At 55.6% G+C, this 18,439-nt stretch overlaps 1 long non-coding RNA gene across 1 annotated transcript; it reads left to right on the plus strand.

The window, feature by feature from the left end:
* The first annotated feature begins 11,298 nt into the window (after positions 1-11,298).
* On the plus strand, positions 11,299-18,041 carry LOC140635735 (uncharacterized). Its single transcript, XR_012033080.1, has 2 exons — positions 11,299-13,871; positions 15,347-18,041. It is a non-coding gene; the product is annotated as an uncharacterized lncRNA (long non-coding RNA).
* The last annotated feature ends 398 nt before the right edge of the window (positions 18,042-18,439 follow it).

An 18,439-nucleotide genomic window follows, 5' to 3' on the forward strand; every position in this document is an offset into this window, starting at 1 on the left:
CTACAGTTGACATCTAATGATATCTTAGCATATGAAAAAATGCAGTGAGTTACGCATTGGACACGAAAGCTGAAGCTTCAATCAGATGGCATTTCTCCAGAACAATAGTTCTCAAGGGTGGCTACCCATTGGAGCCACCTGGTGATTGTCAACAAAAGAACCCTGGTGCTCGGGGCCCACTCCAGGGAGATTCTGATTCACGGGCACTGGATGCTCATAAAACTCCCCGGGTGGTGCTGACTCTTGGTCAGAGCTGGGGCCCTCTACTGCTGACTGAGCCAGCGCCCCAGCCCCAGCCCCACTCGCTTCCTCCAGAGCATTTACCATTGCCACGGGCACCTGCTGCCGGGATTTGCTGTGAGCCCATGTCCCTTGTACATCGAGGACACAGACGTGTTGCCAGCTGCACGCTTTCTTTGTCCATGGAAAGCACCCAGTGCATGCTGCCTGGATGAGCCCATGTCGCTATCAACCCACCGAGCAGCACCCTCGGGCTAGGGTTTGCTCACACAGATCTGTGTCCCTCGTGTTCCAGCCGTAGCGATGGCGGTATGACTTCAGGCTTTGCTCGAGTTTTCACTTTATCTCAGTGGAAATGAGCAGAAGAGGCAGCCCAGAGACTGCCTGGGAGGGAACTCAGAGCTGGAGGGGAGGTGGTGGTCTGAGTCTGGTGTTGCTGCCAGGTGAGGACCTTAGGATGTCACCTACCCTGCGGACCTCATTTGCAAGTGTGTAAGGTTATATTAACCAGGCAACAATTAAAGACCCTGTGATTCCCAATCTTTTCCTCACACAAATCCAGGGCCGTGGAGTTACCATCCCCTTACAGCTTTCCAACGTGCTCAGTTTCGTTGCTCTGTGGCAACATCGACACAAAGGAAATCATTTAAAATGTGGCACAGTGCCCCAGATGAAGCCCGTGTCATTTTCCTACAGCAGGCACAGCCCCGGGAAAGCCCTGAGCACGTCAGCCCCGCAGGGAAGCCGGTCTGGTGTGGAACAAAAGACAGGCTCCCTTGATCCCAGAGCCCTACTGGCAAGTGAGGCCCTGGTCCCCGCTGGTTCCCTCCCCCGCCCCACCAGCAGCTCCCGCACAGCCACCAAACCCCTCCTGCTTCACAGCAGCAGCAAGGCGACAAAGAGTGGCCTGCTCATCAGGGCGGAAACACAAAGGCTTGCCCCTACGTCATCACAGAAGCACCAGCTCTGCCCAGAACGGCGTGCAAATAAATTCACGGCACGGACGTGCCGCATGGAGGCCTGCTGGACCGCACCTGCTGTCCCCATAACCCAGCGGCTTGAAAATCATTACCACCTGCGTGCAGGCACACGCAACCGTAAGGTGTTTTGCTATATTCCTGCCAGCTCTGTGTCCTGGGGCTGCTCTCGTGAAGCCTCGATTTTTATGACAAGCAAGCATCTAGCATGTAAGATTCTGTGACGAGGATATAAAGGGGCAACCAGGGCCAGCGATGGCGGAGCCTCACCCGACCAGCGTGCAGGAAGGCAAAGCCATGCACCTACCACTTCCTCCGCTAACGGGGACCGCTGTGGTCACGTTGCATTTAGATGTCGTTTGTCACATTGGTAGCAACGTAGCTCGATAAACAAAGAGAATTTTTCTGAGTATTTAAGCTGTGTAAATGTGCAAACAACAGAGCACAGCAAGGCAGGTAGCTGGCGATGAAGCTGTGCACCTGCTCCGGCCTCCCCCACCACCCAAGCTCCACCTGTGGGCCACCAGCCTCACCTCTTAGAAAGGTTTCACCAATTCCCCTTTAAGGAATTCCTACCAGGTATGACTTTTTTGCTATAGAATTCACGGACCTTTCTTCAGAACAAAAACTGCAGAGAAATTCTAATCTGAGCCAGAAAAACAGCTTATTACAGGTTTGATAAACCAGATTATGTCACCTGTTTGTGAACATAATTTCCGTTACTTAGACTTATGCAGAAAGGATGCATGGCCGACCCTGGGGGGACTCTCTGCAAGTCTCCCAGCACCCAGGGGCCCCTCACTTTCCACCTACAGAGATAGTATGTTAAGTTCACCTGGCCTGGTCTGTGCCCGGGCTCTGCTTGGACTGGAAGCCGGGCCGAGGGCCCTCCCATTCCTTCCTCTGGCGGCTCTAGCAGAAAAGTGGCAAGTTACCCTACAGCTGGCATCTCCCACCCCCAACCCCCCAACCCCGCACGCTCCACTTCCTCAGGCAGGGAGCCAGCTGAGCCCAGATGCAAAGGGGAAGCAGGGGAGGGAACATCTTGCCACCTGCCTTTCAGGTCCCACTCAGGTCCCACAGGCCCTTTCCTCCACTTCCTTCTCCCTGGAAGGAGCCCATGTGTCGTGATAACAGGTGCCTTCACACGTATCCACTCACACTCACTATGGGGTGAGGGCTGTCTTATTCTTGTGACACAGAGGAGGACACTGAGGCTCTCGTGGTGGCAGGTTGGGGAGTCAGGATTTTGCCCAGACTGATGGACTCCTTACCTCATACTCTCCCTGTAACCCCACACCTCGTACCTGCAGCTCCCCACCGGCCTCTGAGCCCCTGCAGGCTGCATCTCCTCACACCTGCTCCTCCCAGGTTCCTGGGACCAGGACAGAGGCCACTAGCCTGCTAGCCTGCGGGGATCAGCCCGGCTACTGTCCATGCTCGCTCTCCTGCAGCAGGCCAGGCCTCTGTCTCCTCTCACACATTAAAGCCTGATTTCGTGCCCTTAGCATATGAAGCAAGTTTCCCCTCAGAATAGTGACTTAGAGGCTGGCCTGAGCAGCCCTTCTGTGGGGCCCTGGCCTCCCCTCTCCCCCAGAGCCCTGAGGCCAGGCTGCAGGGACTACCCCTTTGCCTGCCAGCCTGGGCACTGTGTCCTCCTTCATCCAGCAACCTTTGCCAGTCAGTGTCCATGGAGGCTTGCAGCTCTGCACGATCCCAATGTGTCTCAGATCCACACCCACCCAGGGAAAGGTGCCTTTGCTGGCATATCCAAAAAATGCAGGGGTTTAACCCATCATCCCTGGCACCCTTTGATTCAAAACTAAACGGGATGTGGGAAAAGATTTGCAAATTCATGTGGGTTGTGAGGCTGGAGAAACTTCTCTATTAAATGCAGTGCCCCTTGGGTTTCCCTTTCTTGCTAAAAAACCCCATCACTGATGCTTCTTCATGTCATTACTTTGGGAGATTAAAAAACGCTCATCTTTTGCTGTTGCTCCATGAATACAGATGCTGTGGATTATTTTTTATAAAATGACTGAATATGTTCTGAAGGGAAGCAAGGCGGTACCCGCAGGGCAAGAAAACCTCACACTCCTTGGCAAGGAGCCTGGGCCCTTCTGATGGTCAGTCAATGTGGAAAGATGTACGTTAGAGGCTGCGCTCGCCAAGGCTAGTTGGGTGTCCTACAAACTCAGCTTCCTGTGAGCTAACCCTTGACGGAAATCCTTGATTACCCCCCTTTCAGAAACACAGGGCAGGGAGGACCGAGGGTCTCTGGGCCCAGAGGGATTCAGAATGAACCGCCACCCCCACCACCGGGCAGGGCCTGTGTGCCGCGGGCATGAACAGTCCCCACCTGCCAGGGACCCTAGGGAGCGAGTCGCAGCATCTGCCGGATAAGCCAGCGATCTGCTGTGCTGACCTCTCTGGTGACAGAGCCTGTCTGCCGCGGACAGCAGACCCCGCGTCAGGGATGCTTCTGCTGACGGCCGGCACCTTCTGCGAGAGGAGGGTGAAGTCGGCCGCTGGAGCTGGCCCGCCGGGTCCACTCTGCAGGTGGGGGGGCGCTCCGCTCTAGGACGCCAGCAGTGCCGCCGCACACTGACCCCCGACACACCTCAAACTCCACAGCTGGCAATTCCAGATGTGTCCACACAACCTGAAGAAGCCCAAGTAGATCAGCGTGGCCACGGCCATGAGCCCCACCAGCATCGCCCTGGACACCGTGTCTGCCACAGAGGCAGAGAGTCCCCAGCAGCAGCAGAGACATCAGCACCCACGGCCCGGGACCCCGGCTGGACGATTCGGGCAAGGCTCCCATGGGATGAGAAGCCCGACGGCGGGGATCCGGCCGGTGCTCCCTCCACACAGCGCCCGAGAGGGGAGTCCGCTCTGCCAGACGTGCAGGGCCCCTGGCTGCCTTTCCCCCCCACCCTAGCAGGCGGGCACCAGTTAGTAACTTTGTAAGGAATGGATGGGCCTTGGACCCCGGTGGTAAAGTCCTAGTGTGATAGGGGCCTGGGCGGCTCAGTCGGCTGAGTCTTGGTTTTGGCTCAGGTCGTGATCTCAGGGTCGTGGGATCGAGCCCCCTGGGCTCTGCCCTCAGAGGGAATCTGCTGGATGCTCTCGCCCTCTGCCCTCCCTCTCTTCTCTCTTTCTCTAAAATAAATAAATAAACCCTACAAAAAAGAAATGTCCTAATGTGATAAAGCGGGTTGGGAATATGACAACCAGCTCGGCAGCCAAGCCAGGCTGTACTGGAGGGGCCTTGGGGGCCCACGGGGTGAGCTCTCAAGGGCAAGGTCAGGTCACGGTCGGGGTTACGGTCTCAGGTGGGAGAGAGACGGGCCTGCCTGTTGGTTTGACAGCACAGCAGCTGAAGCCTACATGACGGGAGGGGCAGGGAGAGATCACTGTGCGTTCGGGGCTTGTTCAGAGCTCCGTGGGGTGAGCCTCAGGACCAGAGAGGGTGCTGAGGCAAAGCTGGGAGTTCAGGGTTCAGCCATCTCCGTGCTTCTGGCGGTGCGGCTCAGGGAACATGGCCCCTTCATGGGGGCAATTCTGGGGTTTACAAACCAATGGGCAGGGCCGTCTGGGAAGAGCCTCCTTGAGAGAAGCAAAGGAGTCTGCTCTGTGCAGGAATGCAGGACCAAGTGCCCCAGTGGCTGCAGGGGAGACTGAGTCAGCAGCCGGAAGTGACGGCCGGGAGGTGGGCCAAGGCCTGGAGAGAGGGGGTGAGCTCCAGGGAAGGGGGTAGGGACCTCAGGGCCAGAACGGCGGGGAGCAGGGCAGCGTACGGAAAGTGAGGTAAACCGAGGACCCGAGGTGGTTCTGGCATCCTGGCTCCTGCTGCAGACCCGGCCCTGTGTGGGGGAGGGGGGTTCCCTGCAGGGAGAAGGGGGCAGAGCAACACCCACCCGTGACGCAGAAGGACGTGACACCTGTGGGCCCAGGCTCCGGGACCCAAAAGCCACCAAAGCTGGAGGTCAGATTAGGAACACAAGCCTCCTGTTCCCAACAACCCCCCTGAGTCCCTTAAAACACATAAATCCTCAGGAGCACTTGGAAGGGCACTGGTGTCCCCACAGTACGGAAGCCGGGGCTCAGGCTCAAGTACTGGCTCTTGAGCCACAGGGAGCCCACGGGCCTGGGGAGGCCGGGGTGGGTTTGGGGGGCCTGTGCTGTGCACACGGGTTCAGCCAGAGACGGGCAAGGCACAGACGTGGCCCCGAGGGGCTCCTTGCCCCACGCCCTCGGGCTGCCAGGCCGAGCTGAGCAGCCCATTCAGCCTGCGGGGCTCCCAGAGGCTGGGAGGGGGGACCACAGGGGCGCCCACAGCTCCAGCTCAGAGAGGGCAAACGCCTCCTCCCTGCGCGGTCCTGTCAGCACCCCGAGGGAGACCCAACGCCCCACCATTTCCCGGCCGTCCTGTTGTTTCTGGATGACGGCGTGAGCCACACGCTTAAGATGCTCCGTGATCATTCTCCTTCAATGACAAATGTAAGCCAAAATCTGCCAAGCGCCTCCAGAGCTGTTCGGGACAAAGATGATGCCTAACGATTTCGTGTTATAAGTACATGGGAAATACGGACTTGATTCACAAAATACTTAGTGATCATTCCATGAAGTGCTTCTGACTGGTACTGAGCTCAGCACCCTTGGAGCTACTGTCTGAGGAGCTGCCCCAGGTCGGGGTGAGGGGACTCGGGGTGCGGTCCAGTCTGTGCGCTGGCGGGGCCGCTCGAGGTCCATCACTCCCACGTGCAACGGCCAAACCGAAGGCCCTGTCTTCGGCTGCTGCAGTCTGGAGCCAGCAGTGATTTGCATCGGTCAGCAGCAACCTCACAATCGGGGTGTGTTCGCGGGGCCGCTTCTTGGAGAGTGAGGACAAGAGAGCCTTGTTTCTTGTTTGGCCAGGAGGTCAAGGTCCACCACGGCGGCGTGTGGGTTTTCCCTTCTAGGACAACTCTCCCAGGCAAGTGAGTTCAGCGCCCGGCACTGTGCCCTCCCTCTGGGCATCGTCGTGGGTGGGACGTGTGTCCTGCAGGGACCACGCACACGCCCCGCATCCCACCCGCAGGGAGGAGGGGCTCTGGTACTGGGCACGCTCGCCCGGGCTCAAGAAGCTCCTCCTGCGGCAGGCCCTGCCTTCAGCCCCGGCCAGCGAGCATCTCCTGCTCCGGGACGCTTCTGAGCCTGGGAAACCGGGAGTCGCATGTACAGTGCTCAGCAGACCCCACAGCCACACTTGCCCAAAGTGGAACCCACTGGGTACACACTGGTCGCTCCATCCTGACAGGGTGTCCACTCATGCGAGCTGACTTGAGTTGGAGATATAAATTTGTCCTCTAGTCTTGATGCATTTGAAGCATTCGTGGTTGGCAAGAGAGAATCCATGGGAGAAGCGGGGAATGGTCACCTCGCCGCTGAATGTGTGGGAAACCGGGATCAGAGAGGGCCAGGGGCCACCGAGCTCAGTCCCACCACCACCAGACACCTGTCTTTCTCCGAAAGATCAATTCTCACAGCAGGTGAAGAACAGCCCCAGGTTCTTTTTTTTTTTTTTTTAAGATTTTATTTATTTATTCGTGAGAGATAGAGACAGAGAGAGAGAGACAGAGACACAGGCAGAGGGAGAAGCAGGCTCCATGCAGGGAGCTCGACGTGGGACTCGATCTGGGGTGTCCAGGATCACGCTCTGGGCTGAAGGCGGTGCTAAACCGCTGAGCCACCCGGGCTACCCACAGCCCCAGGTTCTAAAGTGTGTGGAAGCAAATCTGGCTATAAACCCAAATATCTGCTCCTGTTGCGACTAAACCACGCTGTTACTGCAACGGGACAATCGGCAACACTCACGTTTGTGTCTCTGAAATAAGGAAGTCCCATTTGGAAACTGAGAATGCACCTGCCCATGTTCAGGAGAGCTCTGATGGAAACAGACCCACACCCGAAGCTGGAGAAACACCTGGAAATAATACTCTGAAAATCTTACAAAGGAAGCACAAGGCCCTCACCCCACGCTGGGTGGCTAAGCAGGAGCGTGGGGACGCGGTGCGGAGTGGTTCTCACCGAGGTGCAGGCTCGCCACCAGAAGGGGCAGCTGTGATGACCGTGAATGGTGGGCTGCTGGCCTCAGTGGACCTCGAGGGGCCACGCGGACCCCATGAGCCTACAGTGACCAGGCTCCACTAGCCAGGGTGTTCCCGGGCCCTCAGCCGTCCCCCAAGGAGGACGGGAAGGTGTTAGGAGGGGGTGAGCCAGCGCCCTTCCTGCCGACCGTCCACTGACTGTCCCACTGCGCTCACACTGCGGATCTGACAAATTTACTGAACTTTTCATCGTTTTGGCTCTTGTCTGAAACGGGACTCTCGTCCTCCCCGGGAAACGTAGCTTCGTGCTTCGCCTGCCCATCCGCGTGCCAGGCTGCCCCCTGCAGCTTCTTCGTCCTTCCCGGCTTTCTCCAGCCCCCCGGGGTATTCCAGAAGGGTGCACCGCCCGGCACGCGTGGCCCTCGCACGGAGATTCCTCTTCGCCTTCCCCCCCGGCCACAATCCTCCTTCCCCTTCAGCAGGACGAGGTGGGAAAGAACGGGCCGCGGGCTCCGTGGAGGTGCCCGGAGCTTCAGGAAACTCCTTTCCCTGGAAGTCTGTCCAGCTGCCCCTGCTCTGACTCCGAGAGACAGGGACCTCTGTCTGGTCTCTCTGGAAGAATCATGCCTTCCTGAGGGCAGGAGCCACATCTTAGAGGGCCAACGGCCAGTGCGGGGTTTATGGTAGGGAACGTGTGTTACTGTGGTGGGCCAGCCCTCAACACCTGCCCCTCACACCAGAGCCAAGTGTGGCTCTGGGGGAGGGGGGCGCCCAGGAAGCCAGCGGGACCTCCAGCCTTGGTCCCACCCCTGGACCCAGGAGGACAGCAGCCTCACACAGGTGCCGCCCACCCCCTCCCTGCATCAGACCTTTGGGACCTTGGCAGCAGGACAATCAGACACGACATAGAGAGGGGAGGCCCTCTCCACGTAGCTTCATTCCACTTACTTCCAGGAGCAGGAAAGGTCTCAGTCTCTGATCTGGGAAGTAACTTACAGAGTTGTGTATGTGTGTGTGTATGTGTGCATATGAGTGTGCATGCGTTCGAGTGTGTACATGTGTTTGTGTGCATATACATGAGTGTTATGTATCCGTGCATGTATTTGCATGTATACACAAGGGCATGTGAACACAGGTGTGCACTGAGTGCACATGTGTGTGCCTGTGTGCAAGTGTGTTTGTATGTACACATACATGTGAGTGTCAGCGTGTACACGTGAGCTCTGATGGCTCAGCTGTCCGTGTTCCCCAGGACGAGAGCAGGGAGAGGCCGCTAGTCTCCACTGACCCCGGACGAAGAGAAATTAAAACGACACCAACGTCCTGCCTCGTTAGCATTTTGCTCCGGTCTGCTGGACTCTCGTGGAGAGCTCTTCTTGTCTTAGTGGCGTGAGATCTGGGTGTCACCATTACATGAGAGGCAGCGAGCATCCTCAGTGAGCAGGACAAATGAGGGTGCGCTGCAGGACCACGGGGACCACGGGCTCTCGGTGGGGAGGCCGCGGCAGGGTGGCGCTCTGCTCCTCTCGGGCCAGCCTGGCCACTGTGAAAGCTGCCGGCTCGGCCAGAGGCCTCCTACGGAGGAGGGGGGCACACACGGCAGGTGCCCCGCAGATGAGAGCATGGTTTCCAGGAGGAGGAAGGGGAGCCGGGAGAAAGCAGCAGATGGGGCATGAGGTCATTGCTGCCGAGCACTCGAAGAACCAGGAAGACATTCAGAAAATCACATCAGCAGTCTGGAGAGCCGGCCTGGAACGAACGGTGTGTCACGTGTGCCCACGTGGCCCAGAGGCCACACCGCCCCCTGGATTCCCGCTTCCAGCCTTGGGTGATGGCCAGGTAGATGCACACGTGCAGAGACCCTGCTCAGGACGTGGAGACTTTCCAGAAGGAAGAGACCCCCCCACAAGCCCAGCACGTGCCTGCCTCTCCAGTGTCCACATAAAGACCCGGGTCTTCACATCTGAGTGGGGGAGTCTGTGTGTCTCTACGGCACATGCACCCCCGCACGCTCTTTTAACGTCGAAATGGGCAGTTGGTCCCTCACTTGGTGATGTCAGTGGGCAAGTCTTTGCTGTCAGAGGAGGATGGGTCTCCTCTCCTGGCTTCCACAGCCCGTGGTGGAAGGACGGGTTCCACGCCAGGAGTGTGGCCTCCGTGAAACTCTCCTCTCCTACACAGGAGTAGGACTGTGCCCGGCCCGAGCTCCATGCCACCGTGGGCCATCTGCGAGTGACACCCAGCTCCCTCTCTCCCCGGCACTGGGCAGAGTGGTGGCTGAGCTTGGAAATGCACGTCCACTGAACGGTGTCAAATGCAGACGCTCGGACCACGCCACCACTGGGGTCCTACAAAGAACGAAGAGGCTTTGGGTCTTGAGATGCTGCAATCAAGAAGCACTGAGGCTCCAGGTGAGCAGGCGGTGGGCGTCCTGGCAGGTAGTCAGCAACGTAGGGCTCTGTGAGGATGAGGGACGAGTCTCTCCAATCCCCTGAACCTTGTATAAGGTGCTTCCCACAGGGCTGCCTAAAGGAATGATAGAAGGCAAATGGGACTTAGAACAGAGAATTGGGACTGTCTGTCACTTTCCTGTTGGACACGACCTTCTAGGATTTGTCTCTCATCACTTGATGGGTACCGCTGCCACTACAGGCTACGCACCCACATCTAATTATCCTAATATTTGGCTGAGTTTCCCTGAAAGCTTCCTTTTCCCTTCATTCAGGCTCTGATCCTGGGACCTTCTCCTGAAAAGCAGAAATCAGAATTATGGAGCAATCTCCAGGAAGAGCGTTTCCTCATTGACCCAGAGCTCCAGGGAGCCCCTCTGTCTCCCGAGGGTGGCTGCAGCCCTAGGAACGCTGATGGTCCCCAGTAGAGTGGGGCCATTCTCGTCAGGCACCGGCCTCCATCTCCATGGCAACGGGGGCAGCCTGGGCGTCTCCATGAGGAAGGACACCAGCCATTACCCTAGACACGCTTGTGAAGATTTTACGGGCAAGGAGGCCAGGCCTCTATATCCTGCTTCCACTGGGCTCCAGGAAGACAGTGCTGCGACCAAGCCCAAGCTGACCCGACACCGCACAACAGGTAAGACGGCAAGTCCAGGCGGTATCCCACGGGCTCAGGCCAAGAGTCTGGGAGCAAGGAGCTGCTGCTCCCTCGATGTCTCATCGATCGTGAAAAACAGGTGGTGTTACCTTCTGAGTCTCTGGGCAATGTGCATAGAAACTAAGTCAGTCTCCGGGCCTCACTTCCTGTGGAAGATACCCAAGACCTGGCACCAGACTGCAGAGGCCCCAAGGGTCGAGGCACAGCCCTGGTGCCTGACAACTCCTCAGCCACGTGCAGTCACGTGAGGCCCCAGCTCCTGACCCCACAGGTCAGAAAACAGGAAAAGTCATCATCGGGCACCTGGAGTGTTTTCCCCGTTAGTGGGACAGCTTTGCACAAGCATCTCACGGATGCAGCTACGGACTGTTTGGCATCATCTAGGGACTTCATTGCTGCTGTCACCAGATGAGGACGTTTTTGCAAACCCGACTTTCATTGATCACTAAACCACCCACCAGACTTCCTGGGTCAATAGTGAATAAGAGTTTCAAAGGGGAAATCCCTTGCTATTGACTTTTGAAGGTATTTTGTTCGGCAGAGAGGAGACAGAGGGGGATGCCTCTTCGAGTGCTCTGTTTCCTGGCTCCCCACCCGACACTTCTTGATGTGTCTTGTTAGGTGGTAAATGGCTTGTCTGCTCCGAGTCAGGCTTGCTTCCCAGCCTCTGTTAGCGCCTTGTCTCATCCCAGCGCGCACTCTGGGGCCTCCCCACCGTGCACGGCAGTCTGCAACAGCAGAGGCCATCTGCGCCATCCAGGAATATATTTCAAGACCCAAAATAGACTGTCTGCCGTTTGCAGTGTCACGGTGTGCCCTCGAGACTGCCGTGTGCACTAAGCCGGGCCGTCATCTGAATGAAGTGTCAGATGGGAGCATCTTTATTTTCTTGCATTGGGTTTGCTGCCAAGGTCTCTAAAGGCCAAAGGTCAAGCTTAAAATACCACACGTACACTTGGTGTGAGATCATCTTAACAAAATTAATTCATATTCTTAGCCTTATAAAGACATGAATGCCAAACTATTCTAAATATAAGTCTCAGATACAGAGAGACGACCTCATCCATAGATATGGACTGTCGTCCCCATGTCTGAGCTTGCGTGTTCTCTAGGATCTTACATCTTTGGGATGGCCTTCCAACATCAGGTCATCAAACTGTCTTAAATCGATAAAGCCTTTCCTGAAGCACTATCGCCCTAATCCTTGGAAGCACTGAGAAACAAGGACCTCCAAGTCCACTCGCAGAAACCGGCAAGAATGACCCCCGGGAAGAGACACTAAATACAAACTACCCCGAGAAAGAACTGTGAGCTGTGGGGGTTCGAGGAACTCAGACTTCCAGCACAGAGGGAGACGTCAGCCCAGCGAGGGCCCCCGGCACACTCCCTCCAACAGTGGATTGAGGGGATCCCACAGAAAGCCCTTGGAGAAGGACCACCATGACCCAGCTCCTCACCTCAAGAAACCCCCACAGAGAGTGACACAAAGCACAGCTTACAAATCGGACAATCCAGCCAGGATCGTATAAAATGTCCTGGGGGTCAGGGTGTGGGGCAGAGAGAGAAGAGAGACAGGAGGAAAAACTCATAACAAACCATGAGAAATATGGGGGAATACAACCCAGTCCAGGAAAGAGAAGGTCTTCTTAAATAAAACAGAATCTGGGCACAAAAAAGAGAAAGGAAAGCAAAAAGCCATATGGCTTCAGATTTGTCCCAAAGATGCTCAAAGGTAAAGACACGACTGGCACAGAGGAATGAGGGAAAGACCACGTGAGCTATGTCACCTGCTTGCCTGGGTCCTCGACACGTGGGCAGCAGAGTGGCTCCATCAGACACAGACCCCGGGGATGAGAGTGCTCAACGGCGTCCTTAAACATTGGCACAGTGTTCCCGTAGCCCCGTGAAGCCTGAATGAAAACCCAGAATCCACTTCTCTCCTCTGCTCTTTGATTTTCCTTAAAGATAATCATCCATTGCCTTTCATCCTTTCCTTTTTCTTTCTCAAGATAGGGGACCCCAAGCTGGAACCTGTAGCACCAGCACCAAGAAGGTGATAAGGGCTGACCAGAAGGTTCCAGACACTCACCAGGTCTGTGTGAAAGCCTAGACAACATAAAGGGAGTTCCATTTTAGGAGACGTGAGAGACGGCTGGCAAATCCTTTCCTCCTTCTGCCTCAGTAGGCTCCCCATGGAGCACAAGACCCATGATGCACCTACCGTAGTGGGTCCTGAGAGGGAAGCTCTCTACCTGCACTCGGGCCCTACCCCCGCCCCCAGAAGTCACACGCTGAAGGTGGGGGCGCCCCGTACACCTGCTTGGCTTGCCGACTTCATGGAGCAGAGTTACCTGCAGTTCTGGAGCGCTCACCTGGGACAGCTAACTGAGGTGTGCACGTGCTTGTGGCTGTTGTTCTTTCAGTCCTAATGGTGTTGGATCCTTGGGTGACAGCAACTTAGCCTTTTCATCCTGTACAGATGGAGAGGTTAATGCCATGAACTACCTGACAAGAGATGCTTCTAGTGTTCTTGTCCTTTAGGAATTCACAAGGGTTTCAGGATCCCGGGGTCACAAACCAAGGTCAAAGACCAAATATTAGAACAACAGGAGACATACTACCACCAAAAATTCCACTAATTCAACTGATAGTCGATTGACACCAAATTTCTCAGGAAACTGTGCTGAGAACTACAACTCAACAGCAAGAGAGAGAAAGGCATTTCCAGAGACTGAGAACCCTCCACCTGTCACTGCCTCTAAAATGACCAGAGACCTTCATCCAGGGAGGAGAGAATTAAACCAGAAGGGATAATGGGGTTTGGTAAGAATGATGAACAACGAGATGTGCACAAGCAGCGACTAATGTAGTCGTTGACGGTGAAAATCAAGAAACATAACAACGATATGGAACTAGACCAGCCACGAGGAGGAGGGGCTGCAGAGGCAGATGCACAAGTGCTCCCACGTTCGCCTTCTCCAGAAGGGGATGGATACTATTTCAGGTCTGGTTGGGTGGAGCAGCCTTGGTAAGACGCTTAGCGTAAGCACGAAGAGCAGGTACGGAACCGTAACGTGGAAGGGTGACAAAGAAAACCCGACCGTTCCAAGAAAAGAAAACTAAATCTGAGCAGAAATACCAAAGCTGGATGGCCGTGCTAAGTCCTAACAGGTGAGGGAGGAGGAAAATACACGGAGCACGCCCACCCGTGACACTGGACCCCAGAGTCGGAATCTGTGTTCTTGACTCCGTGCATGGAGGAATCACCTGGAAGCGGACTTGCAGGGCCTCGCCACAGGTCCACGGGCAGCAGATTGGATTTGCAAGCTGGGGAATTGGTGTCTGAGTTCTAATTTCAAGTGGTCCAAACAGCGCCTTGGGAAGCTGCCCAAAACACGGAAGAAGAGAGGACACCTCAGGTCTTGGTTGGCAGGGTCTCCTCGTGCTCCAGGTATGTATGTAGAAGAGCGCGCTCCTCTCGCGTTACTTGTCCCCTGCCCTCGGAGGGTGGGCCTGTAGGGAGCAGACGCCTCCCCGATGGGGCTACCATACCAGACGGAGCAAAGCCTTTGTTTCCTAGGAGCCCCTGGACACTGCCTGCCATGCACCCTTCCGTGGGGGTGGGGGCTGCGGACCCACAGCTGCATGCACAGTGTCCAAGACATATCATTAGGTGAAAGAGGGGGAACTGAGTCACCTGTATAACATGATCCGATTTTCATGAGAATTCATTTATGGGCTCTGTTTCCAGTCAAGCACGGAGAAGGAGAAGCAAAACAAGAAGGTGGTTCTCCAGGCGCTGACTGTGGCTCTCAGAACAGACATGGGCCAGGCCGTGGATGTTACGGAAATTTGTATTTTCCCATCTTTTCACTCATTGTTTCTTTTTTTTTTCTTTCTTTTTTTTTTTTTTTTTTTTTTTTGACTAGCCTGTATTTATGGTACAGAGAGAAAAAAAAGCCAAAAACTGAGGGTAGGGTTTTTTAATGTAAATTTATCTTTATATGAGTTTTTAAATTGCTGTGGTTCTTTTTAATAAGAAAGGATTTGCCCTGACACCTCGGGTGTTGGCTGGTGTGTTTATCCACCCAGAATCTTCAGGATTACCTCCACTGCGACCCAGCGAAACCGCGCCAAGTGCTTGCTTCCTGTTTTATTCTCTCTCTCTCTTTTTTTTTTTTTTTTTTTTGGTCTTTCTTGGTGGGGAAGAGGGAGTGTAGGCCGTGAAAGTCACACTTGGCAAAGAATTCTCTTTGTGTTGGGAAGGAATTCGTTTTGAATGTACACTACAGGGTATTTTTATTCATATAATAGCACTCAGAAATCCAAAACTGATTGGATTATTCATAGTATTTATGTACAAGTTGTTTTGACCATGACAGAGAAAACGAATGAGATCATTTAACTTCTCTGCACCTGCCGCAGTCCTACGGGACATCCACCGTGGCCCCTGGGGAGGTGTGTGTAATGAGTGAACAACAGGGGATGGCCCCATGGTCATAAGCGGTCGGTACAAGGGTTGGTGTGTTCGGGCGGCCGTCCTGCAGTCCCGTCTGCTGTCACTGTCTGCTGACGGACAGGCCTCTGCTCTGGGCCTTTGCTATAGAAATGCCCTGTCTTCTTTTCTCTCTGTCTCTCTGTCTCCCTCTCTGTCTCTGTCCCTCTCTCTTCTCACATTTAGGATTAATAGCCATTAATTTCCAGCAGGCTCGGGCACTGGGCCCCACGGAGCCTCTGATGCCCGCAGCCTCTCTGCAGGATCCCTGATCGGGGCCCTCCCGGGCCTCTGCCCTGCACCAGAGGAGGAAGAGACGCTGCCCTGCAGGGCGCACTGGCATGGCCCAAGCACATCGCAGTCACCACCGAAATCCATGCCTACTGTGCTACCTTCAGATAATGACTATTTTCCCCTTTTCCACATTACAGATTTGAGACTGGGAAGCTTCCCAAGGCCCCAGGGCCAGTCTGCACTGGGCTGAGCGGGGAACCGAGGCTGGGTCTGTTTCTGGAGACTGGCTGCATCCGGGACGGGGCTCCGAGCAGTGAGCGGTCTGCAGGGGACCCGTTAAAACACACCTCCTGCGGGACACTCCCCAACCGCCTGGCCAGATGCTCCCTGGAGTTGATGTAAGACGTGCTGGGACGTGCCAGGCGGCAGCCAAGAAGGATGTGAGTGGCAGGAGCCGCCACCTGGGAGCCAGGGAATGAGTCCAAGAGAGCCAGTGCGGACGAGCGGGAAGTTGGGGTAGGTGACAAAGGACGTGGGACTCCAGGGACTTGCCCGGGACCGTCCTCCGGAAGTGCCACGCAGCAGCGTTCCGCGGTGTGGACGGAGTCGCCTTCCTGTCTCTACCGCCAGCAGCTCCTGTTACTGGGATGCTCCGCTTCCCCTGTGAGGGCCGCCGGCAGGTGTGGGGGAAGCCCGGGCCCTGAGCACCTGAGGTCACCGGGCCCTGTGTCACTGGCAGGTGGCACGTCCCCTCCAGGGCGGGGGCAGGGCGCTACTGTGCCGGGGCAGGTGGCCTGGGGCGGGCAGCCCCCTGGGGCCCTGCTCTGCAGGATGCACACGTGCACAAGCAGCCTGGAGGCCTTGGGGGGAGACGGCAGGAGACCCCCCACCCGGGGCACCAGCTGGATTCCCAGGGCCTGCTTCCTGAAACGCTGCTCTTTGGCCTCCCTGGAGCCTGCTCTCAGGTCCCCACGCTGGGACCACGGAGGGGGTGGGAGCGATCTGCCCCCCACAATCACGGCCGGCTTCTCCCCTGCTGACACGGCTGAGATTTCGTTCCCTTTCTCTCCTGTCCCATCATAACTTCGCCCTCCTGGGTTTCCTTCCCAGGCCAGGAGGTAGGCCGGGCAGACAGGGCGGGGGTCTCTACCTTGCTGTGCATCACGAACCCCCAGGGGCTTCGGGGAGCTGGGACTCTAGGCCTCGCCCTGGGCTTTGGATTCGGAACCACCTCGAAGGCCCTGGGCGCCAGCAGGTGCCTCCCCTGGGGAAGGTGTGGGTGCGGCGGCGGCGGGACAGCCGGGCTGGGCGCAGAGGAGGATTAGCTGGCCTCAGCGTCTGACAACAGGGCAGAGCAGCCCTGGAGAAAGAGCGGAACCCAGTTAAACCACTGATTCACGGCATCCACGTCCACGCCCACCCTGCACTTCCCGTTTCCTGGTGTGTGAGGTAATACATTTCCTTTTTTCTTTTAAAGCCAGTTTGAGTCAGAGTTTCTGTTTCTTGTAGCTGAAAGCACCACCTATTTCCTTTCATGGCTAAAATCCACTTACCCGTCCTCCTGGAACCGTAAAATCAAGTACACAACAGCCAGGTGGGGCCTTGGGGGGTCAACCGCTCGACCTTGCTCTGACCTTCACCGCGGCGGGAGCCCAGAGGAGGGGCTCATCTCCTGGCTCTGCGTCACCCGTGGACAGAAAACCAAAGGACTCTGCTTAGACTGCAGTGTCTCTGTTTGAAATGTCTTTCCTAAGAACTATTAGCACATCAAAATGATAGTTCTTAGGCCTATGAAAATATCCCATGTATGATCTTATCTCCGTGGAGTTGAGATGATGATTTGGGAACAGCAGCAGGTGCATCACACCTCATCAAACCCCCCGGCTGGGGTAAGGAAACAGTCTAAGTGCTGTAAGTTTTCCAAAGGAGAAAAAAATTGTGCTCCAGGAAAGGCAAGGTGAGCTCATCCTAGGGTATGCACACGGCACTGAACGCCCAGGTACAACCAGGCAGCCTGTAGGGGGTTTCACTCGAAGGAGGGAAGCTGTGATCCTACAACCTCAAAGCCAGTTAAAGGTGATTCCTGTGTAAAGACAGGCTTGTATAAGTCTTAGTCTCGCCCTTTGGATTCTTTCTAAAACTTATGTTCTTGTACCTACAATTCTTTTTTTTTTTTTAAGAATTTAGTTAAAAGCGACAGAAATCATGTCGAAGCCGCATGTGGTCCTAGGACACCCCCCAGCATGGCCAAAGTCGGTGGCTAAGGGCGGGGGGTCACCTGCCCAGAGCGGGGGCGGGGCCAGGATGAGGCAGGCTTGGCATGTGTGGATCCTGACCCATGAGAACCCACTACCCACCGTTCAGAAGAGTATGGGCTCCGTGTGTGCGTGGTCGGTGGAAGGAGGAGTGTGTGTGTGGCCCCTGCTCCGGCCACCCCGGCCCTCCCTCCCTCCACACCCCACTGCCCTGGCCTCCGGCTGCCACATGCTCAGCCCCTATATTGCGCTCCCACCACGTCATGCGAACACAGACTCACCCCCACTCCATCACGCTCCCACAGCAGGTGGACCACCTCGTCTTCGGGGACGCTGGCTGGTGGTCTCAGCCCACCCCCCACCCGGATCACTGGCTGGCTGCACCCCACCAGGCAGCGCTCACCATAGACCTGAGACCTGGCCAAAATGCAACGAACACTCATGACACCAAGATACGAAGGAGGAAACAAAAATGAACTTCTGGGTGTGAGATCAGGCCTGGGTGTGGCGTCTTCACATCACTGCTCTGTAGCCTTTGCAGTTTGTTTGAGCAAAACTTTGTTTTCTTTACTTTAGTTGGCGACCTTTACATAAAATGCATGTTATGAAATGAAATAAAAAGGTGAAGGGCACCTGAGTGACTCAGTGGTTGAGCATCTGCCTTCAGTTCAGGTCGTGGTCCTGGGGTCCTGGGATCGAGTCCCGCATCGGGCTTCCTGCATATGGAGCCTGCTTCTCCCTCTGCCTGTGTCTCTGCCTCTCTCTGTGTGTGTCTCATGAATAAATAAATAAAATCTTGAAAAAAGAAAGTGAGTCAAATCAAAGAAAAGGGAAAGAAACAAACACCCTGGTGAGATAACAGGAGAATGAAGAGTCACACACTAGAGCAATCTGAGCAACTTTCTACTCTGTTCCTCAGGTTGGGCCAAAATTGTCCTCTGGAGCTTCCCAGGTCCCAAAGCAAGAGAGATCACAATGTTGCTCCAGAGGATGGTTGTTAATTATCAGATTTTCACTTTCAATTTTGCTCTAAAT

Source organism: Canis lupus, chromosome 1 (genome assembly GCF_048164855.1).
Source record: "Canis lupus baileyi chromosome 1, mCanLup2.hap1, whole genome shotgun sequence".
Taxonomy (NCBI): Eukaryota; Metazoa; Chordata; class Mammalia; order Carnivora; family Canidae; genus Canis; species Canis lupus.